The sequence below is a fragment of the Paroedura picta genome, chromosome 12 (genome assembly GCF_049243985.1).
Source record: "Paroedura picta isolate Pp20150507F chromosome 12, Ppicta_v3.0, whole genome shotgun sequence".
Lineage (NCBI taxonomy): Eukaryota > Metazoa > Chordata > Lepidosauria > Squamata > Gekkonidae > Paroedura > Paroedura picta.
The window spans coordinates 21,406,082-21,412,138 of NC_135380.1; the positions used below are offsets into that span (position 1 = coordinate 21,406,082).

Sequence of the window (6,057 nt, forward strand, 5' to 3'; positions counted from 1 at the left end):
AGTTCCTTCTGCACAGCTATCAGCCACCCTGAGCCAGTGATCAATGAAAGTAGGAAGCACTGAAGAGATCCCTCCTCAGAAAGGAACTAGAGACCAAAATGTTTTTGTTAGTTTCAACCTCTGGAAATATTTCATCCCCCTTCCAGAAAAAAGAATACCTATTCTGGGCATACGTGAGGCATTTGTTTCTATTGTACACTTTGTATATTTTTTCTGCTTAATAACACAGAGCTAATTTTGTAAGACTGACTAATCTGATGGGGCAGCCATTTGACTGATGGGAGCAGCTGCAACCCACTGATCCTACCACTTGTGTCCAAAGGTGAATTTTTGAATCAATAGCAGGTGAAGCATCTTGCTGGTGGGTTCTTGTTGGACAGGCAGTCCAATAAATAATCATGAAATAAATAATCATACCTCCTATTTGCGAAGCCGCAGGTCAGGGAAGTGCCTCAGATATATGTGCTGTACCCTTGAAAATATTTGAGCTTAAGGCATTTGGGGAAAGGGAATGGAAAGGTGAAGATATCGGATGAAGCTGGACCTTTCCCAAAGGATGGTTTCGCTCCACGCATGTTCATACCTGTAACACATTAGCAGGCAATTACTTGAATGCGCAGGTTTACTCTTACATCTAGCTCCAAAAGTAACTTCACATTATCTCAATTACAACGCTATTCAGCTTCAAGCATAAATGCACGTTAATCAAATAATTGCATTCATACACGAACGAGCACAACGTCTGCATTAGGAAATTTTTTCCTACCTTCTCCCTTGTTCCATTGTTACCTACTGGAAAAGAAGGTAGGGAAAAACCTACACAACCCAGAAGGCACAGTGATGTGGGTTTTGTGCACACTAAGCAACTTTGTCTATCTCACATCCCCTTCAACACCCTGAAAACAACCAGCTGTGTCCAGCCAATGCAGCTGTTGATTTCAGGAACACTGTAGCCTCTACAGCGTACGTAGCCTGCCCAATGAGCAGACATGAATTTCTCTTGGATGGGAGAGTCAATGGAATCCACTAGTACAGAACATTTAGATCAGTGATTAAGCATCACTGTTCAACTCCCCTAAACCTGTCTATAAAACTTACTATTATTTCAATGAATATGCTGCCATGAGAGATTAATATGTAGTATGGCTATTGGAAGTATTGTGTAACACCCTTCTGATATGCTGTGCTTTATGTCCTCAGCTGATATGAGCAGGAAACACATGTTTTTCTAGCATTATATTTAGAGGAGGAAGAAGGCAGTGTCCATTATGCTTTGTCTGAGCCACTCTGATCAAGGATAACCTTTCCATGAATTAATCCTTTAATTTGACTTCATACTAGTTTCATAGATGTGTATAGAAGTTCTCATTATACATACTTCCTCCCCATTGGTTTATTTTAGATGCTTAAAAAACCACCTCTCTTCTCTTTGGAGAACATATATCCCTCAAACAGGATCTGCAAGGACTCGCAAAGCGGCATCTCACTGTTTCCTCTTTCCCTTCCTTTCCCTTCCCTTTATGGACTCCCTTCTTGTCTTCCAACCATCAGCCAACCCAGCTTCATCTGGTCCTCTACCTTAAGCTTTCTTGCTTATCATACCTCTAGCAGCCTCTACTTAGGAAAACTATGTCTCATATGCATAATTCTGGCAGCTGGGCTGGGCCAGGCCCATTTGCACAGTGGGGAATCTGTTTAGACTTGCCAGAAGCATGCTTCCTATTCTCCATATCCCCTTACACTATTTCCTCTTTCCCTCCTCCTGGCAGCCCCCATATATCACTTTCCCACGCTTTCTTTTCTCCTTTCCACCCAACAACCTACCCGTTATCTGCCTCCTTATCTCCATCTATATTTATTTATATCCTACCTTTCACCACAGCAGGGGCCAGAACAAGCTTATATCATTCGTCTCTACACCATTTTGTCCCCACACCATTTCTGTGAGGTAGATTAGGCTGAGAATCTGTGATTGGCCCAAAGATATGCAACTGAAATTCTACAGGATAGCAAGGATTAGAACATGAATCTTCCAGATCTTAGTCTGCTACTCTGTCCACTACACCAGTGGTCCCCAACCTTTTTATCACCGGGGACCACTCAACGCTTTTTACTGAGGCCCGGTGGGGGGGGGGGTAGTTTTCTCCTCTACTCTCAACCACTGCCCTAACGCGCTCTGATCGCTATGGTAATGTTTAAACATCCTTTCAAAATAAGATACAGACACGCCACAACAATGAACATAAGGAACATTTTATTTTCATGGAAATTTTAACTCATGACAATGACAAATCAATGGGAACCCTGAGCTTGTTTCTCTGCAATGAGATAGTCCCATCTGGGAGTGATGGGAGACAATGACACCCAAAGTGTGTTGTAAAGTACCGGGGGGGGGGGAATGAAGTAAAGGGCCGGGGGGGGGGGAGAAGGCGTCCTTCGCAGCGCACCTCCAATTAGTCAAAGGACCACATGTGGTCCGCGGCCCACAGGCTGGGGATCGCTACACTACACCACACTGGCTTTCATGGGGCGACTGCTGTTGAACAGTAGCAACCAACCAGGCCTGAGTGAGCCATGCAAGTCATGTTGTAGCAACTCACCTGGTGGGTGCTGCCTGGCCCTGAAGGAGTCCTCCCTCAAAGGGCAAAATAGACCTGGGAAGGCTTCCTCCTTTTCCTGGCAGAAACCTGAGGCCTGGCAATACTGTTATGTTTGCTAAAGTGGCCACTGAAGGTATCTGTTAACATGCCATGCACCTTTTTATCCAGACTTTAGGTGCAGTCCTTGATCAAATGTGCTGCGGTAATCAACTTTATCCAAGGCATACAAATATTTCTGTAGTTGATCTGGTGCTCTCCCTTGGTTTAAAGCAGGGGTAGTCAAACTGCGGTCCTCCAGATGTCCATGGACTACAATTCCCAGGAGCCCCTGCCAGCGAATGCTGGCAGGGGCTCCTGGGAATTGTAGTCCATGGACACCTGGAGGGCCGCAGTTTGACTACCCCTGCTTTAAAGAAACTGACCAAGATTCTGCCTCAAAATGTTGTTAACAGGGGACATTTCCTGGCACGGCAACTGGCTTAAAACACTGATAGAATCATAGAATCATGAAAGGGGTCATACAGGCCATCTAGTCCCTGCTCAATGCAGGATTAGCCTAAACATTTTGTGAAATTCTTGGGAGGTCTGTTTTTGACCAAAAAGCAGAATATAGATATTTGAATTATTAAGGAGGGAAAACAAAGGATGTGAAGAAATTGAGGTGATTGTTATTTAGTTCATGGAGTTAGATATAGCAGCCAAGTGTGCTAACACCTAAGGAGCCTGTTCAAACTGAAGAAAGTGTAAAGAGTTTCTAAAGGATTCCTACAAATGGGGATTACTTTAAAAGATCCATGAATGGATCTTCTGTGAGGTTTTTTTTTTTTAAAAAAAGGTAAATAGCAACCACAGGAAGGAGGGAGAAATGAAATAATTCAGATTAGACCAATATCTGCGTAGGAGCACAACCTTTTCCCTCTGTGACATGTACCCAACCACAAATCAACCCTCTAACTACCATATGGTTCAATCCAAATCAATACATAATTTAAATCAATCCGAAGTGCTACAGTTTTCAGCACTTCCCATACATTACAGTAATCCTTACAACAGCCTCATAAGGGTAGTGTCATGAATCACTTAGTTCCTGACAGGTAGCTGGTAGTATTATCCCTGTATTTCTGACTTGGGACTGAAGCTAAGACCCAGTTTGCCTGGGATCAAAATTTAAACCAGGGACCACCTGGGCCACCAATCATTCTCTTAGTGCAGTGGTTCTCAACCTGGGGGTCGGGACCCCTTTGGGGGTCAAATGACCCTTTTACAGGGGTCGTGGCAGGGCAAGCAGCTTGGTCAGGGGGAGCATCATTTACACAACACCCTTGCAGGGTAGATTAAGATAGAGCATTTGTCTGGCTAGAGCAGCAGAAAAGAGTGAGATCAGCATGGTGGGACAAGAGGCAGAACTGAACTGAGAAACCCTGGGGAAAAAACCAATTTATATACAATCATGAACAATTGATCTTCATGCCATTGGTCAGTTTTGGTTTAATTTCAGTGAAAGAACACTTGCCTAATTTTATGCTTGGGGGTCACCACAACATGAGGAACTGTATTAAAGGGTTGTGGCATTAGGAGGTTGAGAACCAGTGGCTTAGTGTCTATGCTACACGAATTTCTGAAGAGTCTTATACCATGGCATATCAAAATGTTATTAAAATAATCAAAATAATTTTACAAGGAAGTTTCTGCTAAATGAGCTTGAGCCAGTCCTCTCTAATGTCTGTAGCAACAGAAGTAACAGAAGAATTGATTTTTTAATACCCTGCTCTTTCCTAACTTAAGAAGTCTCGAAGCATCCTACAACTGCATTCCCTTTGTTTTTTCACTCACAGTTCTCCTTTTACTCCGTGTAGTAAAATTCCATTTTCAGCAGCCATTCCTGCACGGCCTCAGCAGGGAGCAGCAGAGCCCAGCGTTTCTCCAAGAAGTCGTGTGCTTGCGCCATGGGTCAGAAGAAGACACTTTCTTCACTCAAGCATAGTTCTGTGTCAAGGAAGGCAAATTACAGCACAAGGAGCTCAGATTAAACACAACAGCTCCTCTCCCCTCCGTGAGCAGCAAGCCATTCACATTTGCCACAGCCAGCGCTATACCCGTACCCTTTCTCTGGGCAGTTTCACATCCATAAGGCAAGGCAGATCTGTGGCAGATATTCTTCAAGCCGCTGCTGCAGTGTGTGGTGAACAGCTAGCACAGACACAAAAAATAATTGTGCCATTGTGTGAGTTCTCCTTCTTTGGAAGTTTTTAAGCAGAGGCTGGACAGTCATCTGATAGAAATGCTGATTTTATGAACTTAGGCAGATTGTGAGTGGGTGAGCAGGAAGGGATGTGCCAGTTCTTGTCTCTTGAGGCCCTTCCTTGTATACCCAGGGACCCCTGAGCCTCCGGGGAGGGCGGCATACAAATAAATACCTAATCACCACTGTGGAATGGTAAGTCAATCTCTTCCAGGCCAGGCTGGATTCTGGAGATTTTTGGTGGAGGGATCACTTGGGCATGAATTTGGGGGCGCTGTGGGTGGGCAGGTAGTTGTGAGTTCCTGCATTGTGTAGGGAGTTGGACTAGATGACCATGGAGATCCCTCCCAACTCTATGATTCTATTGGCTCATGTCCCTCTTCACCATGTCCCTCTGATAAAACTATTGCTGGTCAGGACTTTACATTTTAATTTGTTCCCAGCAAGTATTTTGTCTCAGCTTCTCTTGAAATCTGTAGAAGGTAATCTTGGATTTAATGATGGGGTTTTATGAAGTTACCTGCCACAAGCCATTGTATGGGAGTGGTGGGCTACAAGTCAAATAATAGGTAAATAAAAAACAATAATAAAAAGGTTATTATTGCTCTTCACTTTCATCCACAACAGAAATCTAAGCAAATTTCCATCCTACTAAATCCATCAAACTCAATGGGTATAGAAAGGTGTGTCTCTTCTTAAGATTACTATAAGAGCCAGACTGCATAATATGTATTTTAAATGAAACAGTTCCGTGCAGATGGACCCCCCCCCCACCGTGGAACAGACCAGACAGACCTTTCCTCTCCCAGCATCACACTCCTATTCCATATCTGGCTCCTTTGTGCTTGAAGAAGATAATTCTCCACCACTGCCATGTCATTGTGGGAAACCCCAGACCCAGCATTAAAATAATATACTGTTAGTTTCATCCAAGGCTGTATAACAGCATCAGCTTACCTTCATCCAGTTTATTGCTACCTTCCCCATTGCTTCATTACTCTGCAATGTATGCACTGGAACTTTTACATGTCACAATGGCAACCCAATAAGGTGAGAAGGCCGTTGCCAGATATTCCCAATTAAGATGACCACAACCTTCCAGACTTAGTAACATTTTGAATTGGAGGGGTGGGTGGGAAGCAACAATTCCCTAGAAACAAGAGAACACCTTTTGATACAGTGGCTGGACCCCATAGCCTAACCTTGGTGATTAAT

The 6,057-nt window shown here is 43.8% G+C and overlaps 1 long non-coding RNA gene across 1 annotated transcript; it reads right to left on the reverse strand.

Annotated features, from left to right (window-relative positions):
• Nucleotides 1-353: 353 nt before the first annotated feature.
• LOC143821687 (uncharacterized) lies at nt 354-5,828 on the reverse strand. The gene is made up of 3 exons (XR_013225869.1): nt 5,800-5,828; nt 4,434-4,586; nt 354-583 (listed from the first exon to the last, which is right to left on the reverse strand). It is a non-coding gene; the product is annotated as an uncharacterized LOC143821687 (long non-coding RNA).
• Nucleotides 5,829-6,057: the final 229 nt, after the last annotated feature.